Here is a 20,811-nt window from a genome sequence, read left to right as displayed (position 1 = left end):
CTCCGAAACCACAGGGACATCAAAAACCAAGATCCATCTTAGTGAAATTTTTGAGATAAAGAACAAGGGAAAATATATTGAAACGGGCAAGTAATAAAGTTAGAGAAGATAATAAGTCATTATTATTTTTTGACAAGGGTCAAAAAATATTTTTTTTTACCCAGATATCGATATTATGGCAAAAAGATTATAAATTCATGTTAAGACATCCAGCTATGCTTAAAATATTTATACCCGAGGAGCAAAACAGACTCTTCTTGGATCCAGAAGAAGCAGAAGAATTCGCAGAACATTTGCAGGACAGAAGGAGAGATGAAGAGATGTAACAAGAATGAAAAACGGTGATAAAGTATATATAAAGATATAAAAATAATGTATATATAAAGAACTAAAGAGGGAAAAGAGAAGGGAAGGAAAGAAATAAGGGGGGAAAAGAGAGAGCTTTGTTACATGTGTAAAAAAAAGATTTTCTGGGGGGTGCTGGTGGGAGAGGGAATAACTGTCACTGCAAAATCAGTTGACGATTGCGAGCAAGATCACAATCCAAATGGAAAGGGGAGTTGTGGTTTCCCAGCAAGGGATAAGGGGCAACTCAGAGAGGTGGGGGGGAGCATTAGGGGTGTGGGATTTGTTGGAGCATTTTATGTTTTAAATGTGTTGTCGTACATTCAGTTTAAAAAGGGAAAACTAAGAGATGAAAATGGGAAAAAGGGGATAGAGGTGGTGAGGAAGTGAAAAAAAGATGTAAGCAAGATATAAGATGGCCATGTTGAACTATATGACTATAAATATTAATGGAATACATAAACAAATTAAAAGGAAGAGGCTTCTAAATTTATTGAAGAAAGAAAGAATAGATATAGCATTTGTACAGGAAATGCATCTAATTGAAGTGGAACATAACAAATTAAAGAGAGACTGGGTAGGACATATAATTCAAATGCTAGATATGTAGCCATATTAGTTAACAAAAATGTACCAATCAAAATAGAGGAGGAAATAATAGATCCAGCAGGGAGGTATGTAATGATAAAGTGTCAGATATACTCAGAATTTTGGAATTTGCTCAATATATATGCACCTAATGAGGAGGATCAAAAATTTATGCAGGATATTGTTTTGCAGATTGCACACACAAGGAAATATTTTGATAGGAGGGGATTTTAACCTTAATTTGGGTCCAGTGTTGGATAAAACTGGACAAAAGACAAGCAAAAAGTATGAAGTAGCCAAATTTATGGTTAAATCAATGCAGGAAATGAAACTTATGGATATATGGAGGAGGAAACACCCATGAGAGAAGGAATATTCATATTATTTGAGAAGGCATATGTTTTTGTTGTTGGCCCATATTCAAGGGAGAGTTAGGAAAACTGAGTTTAAAGCTAGATTACACCCCTGTTATTAGCAATAGAACTGGAGGATATCCCACCAAGAACATATAGATGGAGGTTAAACTCCATGCTACTTAAAAGGCAGGAATTTAGAGAGTTTATTGAATGCCAAATTAAAACATATTTTGAAATAAGCAAAGACAAATTTATATTAAGGGATGCAATGAAAGCCTTCATTAGAGGACAGATAATAAGTTATGTAACTAAGATGAAAAAGGAGTACAATCGGGAAATAGAGCAGTTAGAAAGGGAGATAGTAAGTACAGAAAAGAAACTAGTAAAAAGGGATGATATAATGAAAAAGAGAGAATTGGCAGACAAAAAAATAAAATGAAACATTACAAATGTATAAGGTGGAGAAGAACATAATGAAAACAAAGCAAAGTATTTTGAACTGGGAGAAAAAAAACACATAAAATATTAGCCTGGCAACTTAAAACAGAACAAGCTAAAAGAACTGTATTGGCATCAAGGAAAAAAGGACAAACAAATTACATATAACCCAACAGAGATTAATGAAAACTTTAAGGAATTTTATGAAGAATTATACCAAACTGAGAACGAGGGGAAAGATGATAAAATAGAGGAGTTTTTAGCTAAAATTGAACTGCAAAAATTGCAAGAAGAGGAACAAAACAAACTAATGAAACCATTTGAAATAGAGGAAGTACAGGATATATTTAAAAAGTTGCTGAACAATAAAACACCAGGAGAGGATGGATTCCCAATAGAATTCTATAAAACATAAACATTTCCTCTCCTGGAAGTAATGAACCTGGTAGAAGAAACAAAACTTGCCAGATTCATGTAAGACAGCAATAATTACAGTAATACCAAAGACGTGGAAGGATCCACTAACACCAACATCATATAGACCAATGTCTCTACTTAATTCAGATGATAAATAATAGCAAAATTATTAGCAAACAGATTGGCTGATTGTGTACCAAAAATAGTAAAACAAGATCAAACTGGATTTATTAAGAAAAGACGAACAGTGGATAATGTCTGTAAACTTATTAATCTAATTCATGCAGTTCAAGGAAATAAGAAACCAACAGTGGCTGTTGCGTTAGAAACAGAAAAAGCCTTTAACAGAGTAGAGTGGAACTACTTATTTAAAATATTAAGGAAGTTCAATCTACCAGAAAAATATATTAATTGGATTAAAGCACTGTGTAATGGACCTTTGGCAAAGGAAGCAGTAAATGGATATGTATCGAACCAATTTAAATTAAGTAGGTCAACTAGACAGCAATGTCCATTATCCTCCTCATTGTTTGCCTTAGCAATGGAACCTTTGGCAGAACTGGTAAGAATAGAAATTAAAATAAAAGGAATGGTGTTTTCCAGAAGGATTATAAAATCCGCTTATTTGAAGATGACATCAAAATATTATACCTAACAGAACCAGAGATATCAATAAAAGAATTACATAAGAAATTGAAGGAATATGGAGAAATATCAGGGTACAAGATCAACGCAAATAAAAGTGAAGTGATGCCAATGAGTAATACAGACTATACAGAATTTTAAAAAGAATCACTATTTAAATGGCAAGCACAAGCAATCCGATACCTAGATATCAGGATAGATAATAACTTAAGCCACTTGTACAAACTAAATTATCAGCCACTAATAAAGAAATTGCAGGAAGATTTAGAACATTGGAAAGAATTACCACTAATGTTGATAGGGAGGGTAAACTGCATTAAAATGAATGTGTTCCCAAGGATACAATACTTATTTCAAACTTTACCAGTTCCCTTATCAGAGAACTTCTTTAATGAACTAAAGAGAATAATAAGGAAATTCTTGTGGAAAGGGAGGATACCGAGGATAGTGTTAGATAAATTTACATAGAGGTACAACCAAGGTGCTTTGCAGTTACCAAACTTTAGAAATTATTATAGAGCAGCACAATTAAGGTATTTATCAGATTATTACCAGACAAGGGAAAAACCAGGCTGGACTAAGATAGAACTAGATAAAATAGGGGAGAATGTACTGGAACATATACTTTATAAATGGGATGAAAAGTTGGTGCAATATAAAAGCTCACCAGTATTGCATCATTTACTTAATATATGGAAGAAGATCCACTTAGAAAGGAAAAAAAAATGAATTACCAAATACCAAAATCATTATTGACACAAAATCCACTAATCCCTTTTACAATAGATAACCTTTCCTTTAGAGAATGGGAGAGAAAAGGAATCAAAAGAATAGAAAATTGTTTTTTGGGAAATAATTTATTAACATTTGAACAGATGAAGTACAAATATGGAATAACCCATGGTACAATGTTTGCATATCATCAAATGAAAGCTTATTTAAAGGATAAATTGGGAAACAGATTGAGATTACCAAAAAGAAGCAGCTTTGAATATATGATTACAGACACAATGGTAATTAAAAGATTTATAACAAACATGTGCATTAAGCTGCAAGATAAGGAAAATTATGAAATAAGCTATAAACCTAAACAAAATTGGGAAAAGGATTTAAACATAAAGATAAAAAATGAAATATGGGAAAAGTTATGTTCTGGAACTATGAAGAATACAATAAACACAAGATTACGCATGATACAGTATAATTGGTTACACAGGGTATATATCTCTCCTCAAAAATTAAAAGAATGGGATTCAATATTATCAGATAGATATTTTCACTGTAAGAAGGAAATGGGAACAACAATACATGCAATTTGGGCATGTACGAAAATGAATACATTTTGTGAAGAACTAAATGAGATATTAAAATAAAATCACAAAAAATAACAAACCAAAAAATCCAGAGATCTTTCTTTTAAGTAACATAAGAAGTAAAGAATTAGGTCTTAAATTGGATAAAGCGCAAAAAATATTCATTATGATAGCCTTAGCGATAGCAAAAAGATGTATAATGTCAACTTGGAAAATGGAAGAGAGCATGAGAATACAATAATGGTACATTTTCCATTGTGTGAAGGCATTGTTTGATGGTTTTATTGTATTATATATGTTGAATATTTATGGGTTTTGGAGGGGAGGTAGGGAAAGGGGGAAAAAAGGGGGAAAATGCCACTCTGTATATTTAATGAGAAACGTTTGTACATATTTTGGTTTATATGGTTCACTGTGTGAAAAATAAAAAAAATTTAAAAAAAGAAAATCCGCACACGTTGTCAAAGCACCCGACAGACTGCATCTCTAAAAGGAAAAGAACTGTACACTTAAAATGCTTGTGCTGCCGATGCTTGTGTTTACGTTTGTGTTAAACTTTAAATTAAAATTAACACTGTATTAGCGTGTCATGTAGTTAGATTAAACATCTCAAGGAAAGGGATGTAATGATAGACTACTAGTCATCCTCCTGACCGTGAGAGGGAGTCAGAGACTAGTTGGTGGCAGCTTTCGTTTGATTCAAGATGGATGCCTCCACATGGTGGTCAATGAGTTCTATAGGTAATAGTTTTAAAAGAACCCAGTTTTCTTTATTACAAAAAAAGAAACATGACAAAAGAATGAATTTAGATATGTCTCTAAAGTGTTTAAGCACATGTCTCTAAAGTGAATTGGGGATATTGGTTTAAAAACACATAAATGCTGGAGGAACTCAGCAGGTCTCACAGCGTCCATCGGAGGTAACAAATGTTTCGGGCCTGAGCCCTCCTTCTTGAGCAAAAATATGTAGGTAGGTGTCTGAATATAAAGGCTGATGGAAAAAGAAGAAAGGGCAGGAAGAGGAACACAGACCAACAAGCAAAAGGCCATAAATGGACATGCTAAGGAGGACAGGAGAGGAAAGGTAAGAATTGATCGGGTGAAGGGGGGGTGGGGGGGGGTTGGCTCTGTGAATGCAGAGCAGGAGGAAAGGAGACATGGAAAAGAGAAAGAGAGCTAGTGAGAAAGAATGAGACATGGAGAAGGGAGAAATATGGGGAGGGGGTCTAAAAGGCACAAGAGAAGTTGATGTTAATGCCATGTTAATGCCCAGGTGGAATATGAGGCATTGTTTCTCCAATATGCAGATGGCCACAGTTGGGCAGTGCATAAGACATGGACCGACATGCTGGTGTGGAATGCAGTGGGGAATTGAAATGGGGGGCCATTGGAAGCTCCCCGCTATTTCAATAGACAGAGCAAAGGTGAAGCTATCTTCGAGTCTGTGCACATTCTCTCCAATGTAGAGAAGACCACAATGGGAGCACTGGATGTAGTCAATGACCCAGACAGATGCACAATTGCTCTTTCTCTCTCTCTCTCCCTTGTCTCCTTTCATCCAGTTCAGCATTCCCAGAGCCACCTCACCCCTTATCAATTCTCCCCTTCCTCTCCTGTCCTCCTGTCCATGTCCAATTATTACCTTTTGTCAATTGCCCTGTGTTCCTCCCCCATCCTTTCTATTCAGGTGCCTGCCTATGCTTTCCTCAAACCTTGAAGAAGGGGGTCAGGCCTGAGACATTGATGATATTTCTTTACTTTCTATGCACAATGTGAAACCTGCTGAGTTCCTCCAGAATTCTTGTGTTTTTACCCACAATCACAGTGTTGGGCAGCCTTTCATGCTTCACTATAAGTATTGGCTATGTCATTAATAGTTAAGGAAATTAAAATAGCTTTCTAGAATGATGTACTATTTCTAGCAACGATTTGGAGAAATCTTGATTTGATGTAGTATGAAGTCCAGATGGTAGTAATAAGCATGCAGCATATCTTCCTTTTTGAATCTGTGAATTCAAAGTTCAGGTTCACTTAATCAAAAGACCACTACTTCAATCATTTGTATTAATAGAGGGCCTTCAGCATAGCAAAATACCTCATCTGCTTCACAGAGACCGATCAAATAAAAATTCATATTAAGCCTTTCAAGGAGATATCAGAGGAGATGAAGAATGGCTTCATCACAAGAAGGAAAGAGAGGGGAGAGATTTGGGGAGATTTCAAGACACAGAAACTGAGGATATTGCAAGTCAACTTTTAAAATCAATAAAAGGCTGCAACTAGAGAAGTACAGCCATTTTGATTTTGAAGGGTGATGACTTTTATGCTAGCATTTATTGCTCATTCTTACCTGTCTACCTGTCCTTGAACTGCTGGGGCAGTGAACAGTCAACCACATCGGTGAGTCTGCACTCACATATCTGGGGAAGGATTTTAGTGAACCAGATGAGTTTCCTTTCATCTTCGAAGGCTGTTGGGCAGAAGCAGATTTCAGAAAGAAGGAGGGCGCAACCACGGAGAGAAGTACAAAGAAGCACAAACAAAAATGAAAAGTTTAATATTGAGATATAGATGATGTGTGGTTGGGTGATGGGCGAGTGTAGCTGGTATGAGCTAGGACACTGGCAGCAAAATATGGATGACCTCCGCCAGGAATGCATCATAAGCGTTAAATCTCAAGGCTAGAATGACAGGAAGAACAGACACGTTGGACAATGTTACAGATAGACATGATATTAATATTTATGTAATGGCCATTTACATAGCCCAAAGCTGCCAAGGTATTCTATGAGTATCAAACCCAACTTGATGCATAGGTGTGTAAGAAAATATTAGCGTTGATGCCAAAATGCTTATCAATGGGAGACATCATGTCTTAAAGGAGTAAAAGAGAGATTGAGAGACTGGCCAAGGAAGAAAATTCCAGAGCAGGGTCTCAATGGATGTACGTACAACTGTCATTGGTAGAATAATTAAAACTGGATAAGCACACCAGTGTAGATTTGGGAGGATTTTCTGTAAGCTAGATTTTCAGAAATTCCTGTTCCTAATTTCCAAGTTCCAGTGCTTTCATTTTGTTTTCTTTTTATGTCAAGTATAGTCTAACACATCAGATCTGTCCTGGAACCTCAATGTTGATTCAATCATGAAGAAGGTTCTCCAGCGGCTATACTTTCTGAGGTGTTTGAGGAAATTGTCACCAAGGAGAGCATTCTGACTGGTCACATCACTGACTGGTATGGAGGGGCCAATGTTCAGGATAAGAAAAAAACTCCAGAAGGTTGTTAACTTGGCCAGAAACATCACAGGCACTAGACTTCACTCCATCGAGGACATCTACAAGAGGCGGTATCTTAAGACAGCAGATTCTATCCTCAAAGACTCGCACCACCCAGACCACGCCCTCTTCACTCTGCTACTATCGGGTAAAAGGTACAGGAGCCTAAAGACGGGCATGCAACGGCACAACGACAACTTCTTCCTCGCTGCCATCAGGTCCCTAAGCCAAAGACACAGCCTTACTTTGACTTTTCATGGACTATTTTAAAATTTATTTTGTAAGATGGTTTTTATGAATGTTTGCCCTCTGATGTTTCTGCAAAACAATGAATTTTGTGACTTGTTCATGAGAATAAATTCTGATTCTGGTTCAGATTGTAACAGAGCTGCTGTATCTTTTATGTACATATCAGAATGGCAGCAGATTGTAATGGGTTGGAGATCATTAGTATTGTGGAGGCATATGTGAGCAGAAGAAATTTTAACCCTTCATTACGATGAAGTCTTGGGACAAAGTAATGTCCATCTTTGCACTTGCAGGTGACACCACTGTTGCAGGATGCATCTCAAATATTGACAAGTTGGAGTGCAGGAAGGAGATAGTCTCGATGAAGTGCTCCAACTCAAACATCGAAAAAAAAATTCTCCCACTGATGCTGCTGTAACTGCTGAGTTCCTTTGATAGATTATTTTTAACACTAGTATTCATTCTGATGAAGGGTCACTGACCTGAAACATTAACTCTGTTATTCTCTCTCCAGAATTGCAACACCGGAGACCCACAAAGCTGTGCACTTAGCCACTTACTGCACTCCTTATGCAATCCTCACCAGGAGACCACCTACTGCTCCAACTCGTTTGCAATTGACACTAACATACTCTAAGTGATCACTTAGAGTACAGCAAGGAGATGGAGAATCTGGTGGTGTGGTGTCAGGACACCAATATTGGCAACTGGGAAGCTGGGTGAAGTATGCAACCTTCTCGGTAAGCATGGTGCTGAGAGGAGATGGTGGAGAGATTTTTAGGAACAAGCATTACTTGGTCTAGGTCAAGAAAGCGCACCAGCATCTCTACTTTCTTAGAACCCTGCGGAGATTTGGCATGGTCCCAACTTTTATTGATACACCGCGGAAAATATTCTGTCCAGACACATCACTGGTTGGTACGGGCACTGCTCTGCCCAAAAACCACAGGAATCTTCAGATTTGGCACATCTCAGGCCATCACCCAAAGGAACTTCCCCTCCATCGACTTTGTCTGCACCTCCTGCTGCCTTGGGAAAGCTGACAACATATTAATGGACACATCCCACCTTCATCAGCCCCTCCTGCATTATGCAGAAAATATAAATGTGACCCTCTTCCTTGCATTTTGTTTATTGTAACAGTATCTCCTGCACTTTTGTTTTTACTTTGGTGCTATTTGTTGTACTATGTACAGGTTGACTTGCATGGATAACATGCCAAACAAAACTTTTCACTTTATCTCAGTACATGCAACAATAAACGATTCAAAATGCTGCCCAGCCTCCTGAGTAATCCCATTATTTTATATCTTTGCTTCAGATTTCTTGCATCTACAGTGTTCAGTGCACTATAGGTGTTACCCATCTCCACTCCACATGATAGGGTGTCCTGGAATTACAGAGGTGTTTTCCAGAAGTACTTCCAGCACTTGGAATACATTCCATCTTTCAACTTTTCAGCATTCTTATGGAGTCACCCTTTTGTCAGTGATGGCACAGCTTGGTGAAATGTCTTTCACCAGGTTCACGCAATATTCCACAAATAGTTGACAGAAAATGCAAATTGGGGTTAGAAGTCTCAATGATCCAAATTCCTCTTCTTACATGACTGGATGTAATTTATGTTCAAAGTCAACATTCACTGATGAGTCCTTTCATTGAGGGTGCATTATTTCCACATTGAAGTGGCTGTGTAAAAGAGGCTAAAAGGCTTCATATTATAGCCACAGTGATCCTGAATATCTGTCTATTGAAATTAATGGAGTCACATTTCAAAGTGGAATACAGCATATTCTGGAATATTTGGTCAAGGAAATCTTTAATTAAAAAAAAAATAAATTTTATATTTTTAAATTTTGACCCACCCAAATATTGGCAATTAGCCTACAAACCCCGGTCCATTTTTGAATGGTGGGAGGAAACTGGATCCGCTGGGGAAAACCCACGCAGACACGGGGAGAACATGCAAACTCCTTACGGACAGCACGGGTTTTGAAACCACTGAAGGTTGCACAAGAAAATATTAGCGGTTCGTTCTTTAACATAGAGTTTGAGATTGATGACCAATTTATCCTTGGGTGTTTACAATATCCATGACTGAACATGAAAACTATTAAGTGCTTAATGATGGATAGGAGGAAATTATTGACAACGTGACAATCTTAAAATTAAACTTTTCCTAGATATGGATTAAAATCATGATCATATTTAAATTTCCTTTTTCTAATTAAATTTTAAAAAATATTTAAATTTAGACATACAGCATGGTAACAAGCCATTTCAGTCAATTACGTCCAATTACCCTACACTCCCTGTAAATTTTGAACAGTGGGAGGAAACCAGAGTCCCCCGGGGAAACCATGCAGACACGGGGAGAATGTATAAACTCCTTACAGACAGCGTGGGATTTGATCGCTGGCAATGTAACAGTGTTGCGTTAACCGCTACGCCAACCGTGCCACTCATTTCATATATTGTTGCCCTGTAACATCCACTTCACTGTCCATTGGCTCAGATTTTCTTGAAATTATGATTCTGACTTGGCAAGTTACCTGCTGGTTCTTCCACTGACATTTTGACACCACTGTTTAGTGGAAATGTATATACCACCGTGAATCAGAAGTTGTGCAGCCAATAAAGGAACATTGCTCCACGGAATGGGCATCTTGAATGTTCTCTTGAATGAGTTGAATTTTTAAATGTATGCAAAATTAAATTGCAATGGAAATACAATCTAACAGTTTACAATGGCAGATGAATGGATTGATTTGTAGGTTTCACTTGGATTGTATTTTTCACTCAACCGCATAGCTTCTTACAATGTTAACGCCAAATTGTTGAAGCTTGCTTTTTGGAGTATTTTATCTATTTGGTTTTATTATCACTGAGTAGTTTTGCATTTCCTGTCAGCTACAAGATCAATTTAAATAAAAATAATCTAAACCAAATATAGACCAATAAACCTGATTAAACCCACCAGTTGGTGAAACAGACTTGTCGGTATTTTATGCATGTTCAATTTTATGTAGAACATTATAATTTCTTTGTTTCAGCTTTATGTATTTTGCTGAAGCATCATTCTCTGCTATGGTTTAGGCTAAAAGATGATTGCTCTTTATTCTCTGGAACAAGAAATTTTTCTGATCACTGAAATTCATTTTCAAGCTCATTCAGACAAACTTTTTTGTTACAAAATACTTTCAACGCAGTAAAATGCCCCAAGGAAATTCACAGGAGAATTTTCAAACAAAATGTTATTTTGTCTTGGATGAGGAGATGTAAAGGCAGATGACCAAGATCTAGTTAACTGGTTAGGTTTTGAGGAACATCTTCAACAAACAAAAAGAGGCAGAAGGGTTGTGGTGATGCAACCACAACACTGGCAGCACTCCTACAAGCCTACTGCAGGGAGGCAACCTGGGAGGCTGGCCCCACCTGGCCAGCTGTCAATCACTGGCCTGTATATAGACTCGAGCCAGCCCCTCCCCGGGGTCAGTCTGACATGTGGAGCCAGCAAAGTTATTAAGACTGGTGTGTACTGGGTTTGAGCTGATAAAAAGCCTGTCGTACAATCTTCTCATGTTTTGTGTTTGCTTGGTGCACCACAGCGCATCACAAGGGTTTTGGGGGATAATTCCACAATATGGGTCTTTGGCAGCTGAAAGTACTGTTGCCATTGATGCCATTAAAAACTGAGATGGCCAAGAGGTCAGAATTGAGGGAGTGCAAGTATCCTGGTTAGCTGTAACATGGGGGAGATCCCAAAGGTAAGAGGGATGAGGTAATTGAAGACCGAAAACCAGAATGAGAGTTTTAAAATCAAAGCATTGCCTAAATGGGAGCTAATGACGTTGAGAAAAGAAAACAGAAAAAATTCAGTGAATCCATTCAGTCAATATTAAGAGAAACATGGAAAATATGTATCTCTCCGCATCCTCTGAAGTTAAACAATGAAAAAGACTGAAGTATTTATTTCCTTTCAGACTAAATCAGGACCCAGACAGAGTAATCCAATATCCCAAAGCATTAATAATTAATGCACAAAAAAAGGACAAGTTTTCATCTTCACAATGTGAAACTGCCATTCTGCACCCACATTTTACCTCTTTGCAATGAGATTGTGACAAGTTCTCTGGTGGACTGATGATTGGCTCCACTGAATTACCATGCCTAAGAAGTGGATAAAAATGTGTGGTTCTATCACTTGAGCTACTTATGCTTTGCCTCACACAGCCCTGCTGGTATCAACCTTGTTCTTCGATAAACAATACCATCAAGACAAATCATCAATGTGAGACTTGGATGTGACCCTGGATAGGCGAGAGCTGCAATTTAATGAAGACAAAAGCAAGGTGTAAGCTGCTAATACAGTTTTCTGATAAACATGGCTTCTTTTGAAGTGTCCTTCTCAATCCCTGGAGGACCCATAAACCTGCATAATTCCATATAAAATATTATACAGTTCACTAAATTAGTCTTAGAGCATCCTTACTGTCCAATTAGAAAGCTGCTGTATGAAGAAATAATGAAATTTTTCAAACAGGAAACGAGTATGAGGTCTTTGCCAACCCATAACAAACATTGAAATTAGTTTCAAATTTGTGACAGAAAGCCACATATTTTCAATGGTTCAGTACCCAGTTACAAAAACATGGCATGCAAGCACTGGAGGCAGCCGAATATTTATCTTAACGTTAGTTATTTTCACAGGAAAGTTGTCATTCATTAATTCCAGAATAAATCATAATGGTTGAACACCTTTTCCATGTGTTTACAAGCTGTTCAGCCTTCCTTTAAAAAAAATGCAGCTGTTAACAGTGATGCATTGAAAGAACAAATGGAGCAAAAGGGACAGTTACGCTATTTTATCTCGACAGCAAAGAAAGAGAAGTTTAAGGAAAGAAAATATATCACTGTTAAGCGTCATGAGGTGCATTATTAAAGTCATTTGTCATGGTTTGAATATTTGTACCTGATTCACTATTAAGCAGGACCTCTAATTACCTAACTTTGTCATGAAAACCAATCAGGCAGTCTACCCTCCTGGTAAACTTTATTTCTTCAATTACAGCAGCTTTATGTTTGTCACAGTTTCAGCTGAAGTAGGATCACTAGAGAGCTATAAATCAGTATCTGATAATTATAGGGATAGTATCCCTTTTGGTTTGTAATCCTTTGCACGCTGTAACTCAGACTATTACGAGAAGTACTCAATGTCCTTCTGAACCCCTTTCCTTCACCATTTTAAATCCGTGCAATGCACAGCAAAGGGGGTTTTAGTCCAAAAGTAGCCCAGTCAATGCCAATTGGGAAAAAGAATCTTTTTTTTTTAAAGTTCCCTCCTGAACAAAACAACTAAGTAGGATTCAAGCATTTGCATTATTCTTCCCCACAACTGCAACATTGATTAGAATAATAGCAATTGTCAGTTTCCTGCTGTCCATGAATAAAATCAAACCCTTGTTATTTATTATGTTTCTTTGAGGGCAAATTAAATTTCTAATGTAATTTAAATTAGCATATTTTGGATGTGATATTCTCCAATGAGCTGAATTTACGTGACTTTCGTACACCTGAAGTTGGGCTGAGGCTCAAGACTTTGACTGCCTTTTGCTTTAACGTCATAGTTTTGCAGCATGTTACTACTGAATACCTCGGGTAATTAGGTGGAAATTCTAAATCTTACTGCAGTCGGACTCAATGTTTCATTCGACATCAAGGAGAAACTCAAGATATGATTCAGTTCAAAGACCTTGAGTCAGTGGCAAAGAATTATCCATGGCTTTCATGATTTGAAGCCCAGAATGGACTGTGTTTTCAGAGAGTGAGGGTGTGCTGAATGGTATCCTTTCATGTTGCCTGGTTGAAGGACCTGGAGTTTGCAGCATCACCAGGATTGGGGACCATCTGCACTCAACTGTGCAACTTTGGAAAACTTTGAGACATCCTCCACAACTCAGTGAGGAAATGTTGAACTTATGGTTGGTAAAATATAAACCATGGTGATATGCTTTGCAAACTTACTAGTTGCAGGTTAAGACCTTTAAGATCCTGGGATTCTGCATATTGGAGGAGCACTCCTGGAGCCAGCACGTCGCGGCAACCAGGAAGAAGGCACACCAACATCTCTTCTTGCCAAGATGTCTAAGGAGATTTGCTATATTGCTGAATATATTATCAAACTTCTGCAGGTGCACAGGGTAAAATATTCCGACTGGTTGCATCATGTGACCTGGTTCAGAAACTTACAAGCAGCTAGGAACGTAGAACATGGGAAACATAGCCAGATCCAACACGGGTAATGACCTGTCCATCTATTAAAGGCATCAGCGTGAGGTGATGCCTCCAGAAAGTGGCAAATCTAGCCAGATCCAACACGGGTACCGACCTGTCCATCCATTAAAGGCATCAGCGTGAGGTGCTACCTCCAGAAAGCAGCCAACATCATAAAATATCCTCATCAACCTGGACATACCCTCTTTATGCTCCTACCTTCAGGTGGAAGGTACAGAAATCTGAAGTCCAGCATGAGTAGGTTCAAGTATATGCTTTCTCCAACACGCTGTCTGGCTCTTGAACTTCCCAGTATTACCCTAAACAAAAATTACTCTGGGACCACCAAAAGATCTGTCTTTCTTATTGAAACTTCACTTTTATCTTGCACTAACTATGATTATGAATATTTATTTATCTAACCTTTGATATTAATTGGCTCATTTTTTATCCTGAAATATTGTGATACTTTAGTTTATACCACAATAGTTGATGTATCTTATGTACATTTAAGGCAGCAGGAAATAAGAATTTCAGTGCATCTGCACATTGTTCTTGTCCGTATGACAATAAACTCTCATCCCGTCTCACCCCAATTGCAAATTTCTACAGTATCTGAGATCTCGAGTTCCATGGAAGTGATGTTTAGCTTCCAAGCTTTCTAGAAAACAAGTTAAGCTGTGTCGAGGATGGTTGGTTGGAAAGGAGAGACTCTTGATTTGATTTCCGAGGATGGTAGATAACCAGGAGTTGGGGGAGGGGAGGGAGTGGGGGGGGGGGAGGTGGGAAATCAGTGCTGAATCTTGAACAGGGATTAGGGCAAGGGGTAAAAAAAATGGCAAATGCACTACAATGTGGATAAATGTGAGGTTATCCACTTTGGTAATACAAACCGGAGGGCAGATTACTATTTGAATGGCAATAGATTGGGAGATGAGGAAGTGCAGAGAGACCTAGGGTGTTCTTGTGCACCAGTCACTGAAGGCGAGCATGCAGGTACAGCAGGCAGTTAAAAAGGCAAATGGTATGTTGGCCTTCATATCAAGAGGGTTTGAGTATAGGAATAAGGATACCTTACTGCAGCTGTACAGAGCCTTGGTGAGACCACACCTGGAGTATTGTGTGCAGTTTTGGTCGCCTTATCTGAGGAAGGATGTTCTTGCAATGGAGGGAGTGCAAAGGCGATTGGCAGGAATAACTTATGAGGAAAGATTGCGCAATTTGGGATTGTACTCGCTGGAGTTTAGAAAATTGAGAGGGGATCTCATAGAGACATATAAAATTCTGGCAGGACTGGACACAATGGATGTGGAAGGGATGTTTCCAATGGTGGGGGAGTCCAGAACCCGGGACCATGGTTCGAGGATAATAGGCAAACCATTTAGAACCAAGATGAGGAGGAATTTCTTTACCCAGAGGGTGGTGAATCTGTGGAATTCATTGCCACAGAGGGCAGTAGAGGCAGGTTCATTGAATATATGTAAGAGGGAATTAGATATATTTCTTCAGTATAAGGGAATTAGGGGCTACGGAGAGAAGGCGGGGTCGGGGTACTGAACTTTAAGATCAGCTATGATCTCATTGAATGGCGGAGCAGGCTGGAAGGGCTGAATGACCTACTCCTGCTCCTATCTTCTATATTTCAATGTCAAAGAAGGTGATCAGGGAAATGGCCAGAGATGGAGATCAGAGCCTCCTTCAGGGGCTCTGTGGAGAGATCAGTGAGGTGGAATCTGGACTCTGGTGGTTTCTGCCAGGATTTTGCCACTGCAAGTCTGATTTCAGATTATTCCTCACTTTGGCAATGGTCACACTTCTCATGCAAAAGGTGACTGTGATACTGACGGAAAATCTGTTTAGTAATCATCCCAACTTTCATATGTAGATTAAATCCAATTAGTATAATTAAATCATTATTTTCCCCGATGGCAAACAATTATACATTTCAAGTTTTATAATGAGATGATTTACAATTCTGAATGATAGTGAAATGTCTTTTATAATGAAATTAATTTGTAAGAATTACAAATTAAATTTACAAATTATTCTTTTACTTTAAATTTCTTATACACTAAGTGACATGGTAAATGTTGTCACGCCCAATTACAATAGGGCCAGAGAACTGCCTAATGCTGCTTCTGATGTGCCCAGCACATTATATTAAAAAACCTAGTTGCAGTGTTTCAATTGCTACTGTAGGTTTACTGAAGTTAGTGAACTTTAATTGAAAGCTTTAATTGAACTTTAACTGAAAACAAAGCCTCTAGTGATTTGGGGAGATGATTTGAAGATTTTCTTTTTGTTGTATTGATCTCTATTTTTTTAATGCAATAATTGGGGAGGAACAGTTATTGTAAATTTACCATCTACTGTTGGTTGGAGGCTGGTACGATTCCTCTATACACTTCATGTTTAAGCTCATTGAAGCAAGGGTAAATAATGATTATTTGCTAATTCACTAGGTAAACTAAGCCGTGGTGGTGGCTGAATCAGATGACTTTCATTATTACTGTGAAGCACGTCTATTGTGTCGCACCCTTCATTTTGAACGATACGCTTGCCTGCTTTATGCTTCTACATTGAAGGAGGGTTCAGGCTTGAAACTTTTTCTCCTATGGACACTGTGAGACCGGCTGAGTTCCTCCAGCATTTACTGTGTGTTTTTACGACAATCAGAGCGTCTGCAGACTTCCTTGTTTGACTCTATAATGGATCTGTCGCTTTTACCGATGGGTCACTCAATATGACAGATCAAGATGCGGCTCATTATTTGTTAATTTAGTCAGTCTCATCCATGGTAATGGAAGGACTGGCAGAGTTAGTCTCAGAGAAGGGAAAATTAGGGCAAAATCAATAGAAACATAGGAAAAGATATGTGCTATTCAATACCTGACATCAAAGTGATACAAATCATAATGTATGTCTTTATTCAAGGTGCATTTGGGAATAATTTTCTACATTTTCATGGAAACCTTTCACCCATCCTCCTCTAGCCATGTGTAACCTTGGACAAGCACATTTTATCCCTTGGTGGAGCTGCAGGCTCTTACCCTATCTTTCTGACAGACCTATTGGACTACATTAACCTTTGCAGTGATCCTCTCCTGGATAATGATTATATGATAAAGCCCTCCAAAAGCACATTAAAAGGGAGAATCCTGGTTGTCTCCAGATTGTGGCTCTCCCCCTGCAAGTGGGGATATAACCATTGAAGGTCTGAGCAAGTGCGTGTGCTAAAGACAAACTGACCTTTTGCAGCACTTGCAAAATTCCTTACATTTTGTCTCACCAACAGTTCTCTTTAATTGCTCTGTTGTGCACTGACTTTATTGATGACACAAAGCAAAAGGGCAAAGGCCCATTAAGTGACACATCAAACCTAAAATAAATGCTGCTGAAGGTGAATACAAATTGGAATGTAGCAGGATGGGTTTTTAAATCCTTAAAAATGAACGTGGAACTTAGAAAGGTAAAGGAGTGTGAAAATTTTGTAGTGTTAAGCTTGGGAAACAAGAAATAAAATCTGAATGCAACATTGCAAAGCTTGAAAAAGCACAAATGAGAATAATTGCAATTTCAACATAGTCTGCAAACCATCAAGAACATAAAATACGTAAGATTCTTCACCTAAAAAAAGCTGGAGATCAGAATCTTGACCATCTTTTTCTCAGCCCCAAATTTGCAGATTTGTTATTTATTGTCTGCCCTTGCTGTACATTCAACGTTGGAAGACACGATCTTGTAATAACCTCAAGTCCAAGTTTAATGTCACCTTGATTATATCTGTACAACCTGACGAAACAGTGCATCTGTGGCCCACAATGCACACACACAGACACACACACAGACACACACACACACACTCACACACACACACACACACACACACACACACACACACACACACACACACACACACACACACACACACACACACACACACACACACACACACACACACACACACACACACACACTCAGTATACCCTACACACAAATCGAATCGCATGAATAGTTGTCCAAAAATTGTTTTAAAATTTAACATCTTTAATTTAAAATTTAATTTTTTAAAATGTTAAATATAAACATACAGTATCAGGCCATTTCAGCCCATGAGCCCATGCTACCCGATTACACCCAATTGATCTACAACCCTCGGTATATTTTGAAGGGTGGGAGGAAACCAGAACCCCAGGGAGAACCCACATATACTTGGGGAGAATGTACCAACTGCTTACACACAGCGCGGGATTTGAATCCTGGTCCCAATCACTGGCACTGTAACAGCATTGCGCTAACCATGTTGCCCCTAAAATATCATTGTACATAAAAATCATTTGCGGGTTTCCAGGATTGTTCAACACTTTCCTTTCAGTCATTCCACTTTGTCCAAGATAAAGGAGAAGCCATGGGCCCCAGCTATGCCTGCCCTTTCGTTGGCTATGTAGAGCAATCCATGCTACAAGCCATCATGGGCAAGGCTCCTCAATTCTTCATCTGCTACATCGATGATCATTTTGGGTGCTGCCTCATGCACCGATGATAAGCTCATTGACTTCATTCACTTTGCTGCCAACTTCCACCCCGACCTCAGATTCACCTGGTCCATCTCTCGCAACACTCCCCCTTTCTTGATCTGTCTCCATCTCATATACAAACTTATATAACCCATAGCTACCTTGACTACACCCCAACCTGTACCCTGTAAGGATTTGATTCCTTTCTCTGAATTCTTCCATCTGTCGCATCTGCTCCCAGGATGAGATCTTCCACGTCAGATCATCTGAGATGTTGTCCGTCGAAAAAATGTCATCTACCTTCTACTCCCATCAAGTCAGCCCTCACCTGCATATCCTCCATTACCTGCACACCTACCTTGATGCCTTCCACCCCACATGCAACAAGGACAGAATTCCTCTTGTCTCCACCTACCACCCCACAAGGCTCCGCATCCAGCACATTATCCTCAGCTATTTCCACTACCTACTACTTGTTCCCACCACCGGATTCATCTTCTCTTCTCCTTTCCTCTCCACCTTCTCTGGGTCTCCCTCATCCATTCCTCCCTTTCCTTGGCACTTACCCCTGTGACTGCAGGAGGTGAACCACTCCTCCCACACCTCCTCCCTCACCACCATTCTGGGGCCCAAACAGTCCGTCCAAGCATAGCAACAATTCACTTGTGAATCCGCAGGAGTCATCCACTGCATCTGGTGCTCCTGTTGTGGTCTCCTGTACACTAGAGAGACTGGACACTGACCGGGAAATCGCTTCGTTGAGCACCTCAGCTCTGTCCGCTTCAATAGCGTGGCCATCAATTTCAATGCCCTATCCCACTCCCTTGCCGACATGTCTGTCCATGGTCTCATGCACTGCCAGACTGAGACCACCTGCAAATTGTTAGAATAACACCTCATCTTCCATCTGGGCACCCTCCAACCAGATGGCATTAACACCGACTTTCCAGTTTCTATTAGCCTCCACCCTCATCCGAGTGTTACCTTTCTTTGAGCTCTGTCTCTCTTTCTTGCCTGTTCCTCTGCCTCCATTCCCCCAGCTCTTCATTCACAGAGCCACCCCTTCCTTCAATCAATTCTCACCTTTCCTCCCTCCTGTCCTCCTATCCATGTCCAATGAGCACCTTTAATCTGTTGGTCCATGCTCCTCCACCTGCCCTATCTTTCCTACTCCCCAGCCTTTTAATTCAGGTGTCTGCCAGCTTTTTATTCATGCCTTGTCAGCTATGTACCTTTACCTCCCATGGCACTGCGAGACCGGCTGAATTCTTCCAGCATTTCTGTGTTCTTATTTTGCTCTCACCACCTGCTAGAAGAAGCTGATCCCAGCCTGGCAGTTCTGCTATGGTACCACTTTCTTGAATGTTGTGACTCAAAGATACAGTGGGTTAGATACTGAGGGTTCTCCTTGATGCTCTGAGCCCTCTACAAGTACCACTGCTTGTTGATATCAATGATAGATGGAGAGGAGATCCCAGAGATCTTTTCAGCTGTTTTAAACACCACCTTCCCCCCATACTAACATCTTACATTTCTTATCAATTATGTTTTTTACATAGAAATTATTTTTTTTTACCTTCCGGGAATTCATGCAGGAATGACCAAAACTCCAAGTATCCATATCACATCACGAGTTAAGACAGAATACCTGAAGTGCAGTATTTCCGCCCTGTTCATCAGCCCATTGTTTGCCAATCACCTGCAGTTCAGTTTAGACTGCAGGCGATCGGTGAAAATCACTGGGGGTCATGGAGGTAGAATTTCGGAATGGGAATTCTTTTTACACAGACTGTGTTGCGGAAAATTGGGAATGATTTCCCGAAATGTTGTGGCTGTGTAAAAAACATAAATATAAAGAATTCCCTGCGGAGGAGTAACATTACAGCTGAAGTGTGAACTGAATACGCAGCAAACTGTAATTAATTGGTGTGTTAGTATTTACAAAACATTTGCAAGTTATCTTTCAAATGAATAATCACAAGTCCAAACTGTTTTACATACAAGCTGCAAAAGGGTCCTTAATAAGCATTGCTGCACAACATTTCAAGAAATTTGTGTGGTTGCACTCTTTCTCGCATACTCTTGTTTGAATGTAAGCACTAATTATTTGTATAAGGAAATGAAGCTGTTGCCCTTTTACAACCTCTTCCACAAGCCTTATTGCCATCTTGGGAAATAATTGTGGTGATCTCAGCTAAAAGGGAAGAGGGAACACACAGGCATCAGCCTGGATTTAGTTGTTCAGTCGACAACAATTTTTTAAAAGTTGTTGCCTAACTTTAAAAACTGGAGGTGGGGGTGAGCAAGGGAGGAGAACATTTATATGCAGAAAAGCAGTTATTAAATTCAATGGCTGTTGCATAGATACCCCACAATAGGGTGGAATATCTATG

General features: G+C 39.1%; 1 long non-coding RNA gene across 1 annotated transcript in view; it reads right to left on the bottom strand.

The window, feature by feature from the left end:
• LOC138739002 (uncharacterized) overlaps positions 1-20,811 on the bottom strand; it is a 239,921-nt gene that overhangs the window by 73,684 nt on the left and 145,426 nt on the right. The window lies entirely within an intron of this gene.

Source organism: Narcine bancroftii, chromosome 7 (assembly GCF_036971445.1).
Source record: "Narcine bancroftii isolate sNarBan1 chromosome 7, sNarBan1.hap1, whole genome shotgun sequence".
In the NCBI taxonomy this organism is placed as follows: Eukaryota; Metazoa; Chordata; class Chondrichthyes; order Torpediniformes; family Narcinidae; genus Narcine; species Narcine bancroftii.
This window is presented reverse-complemented; position numbering and strand designations above follow the sequence as displayed.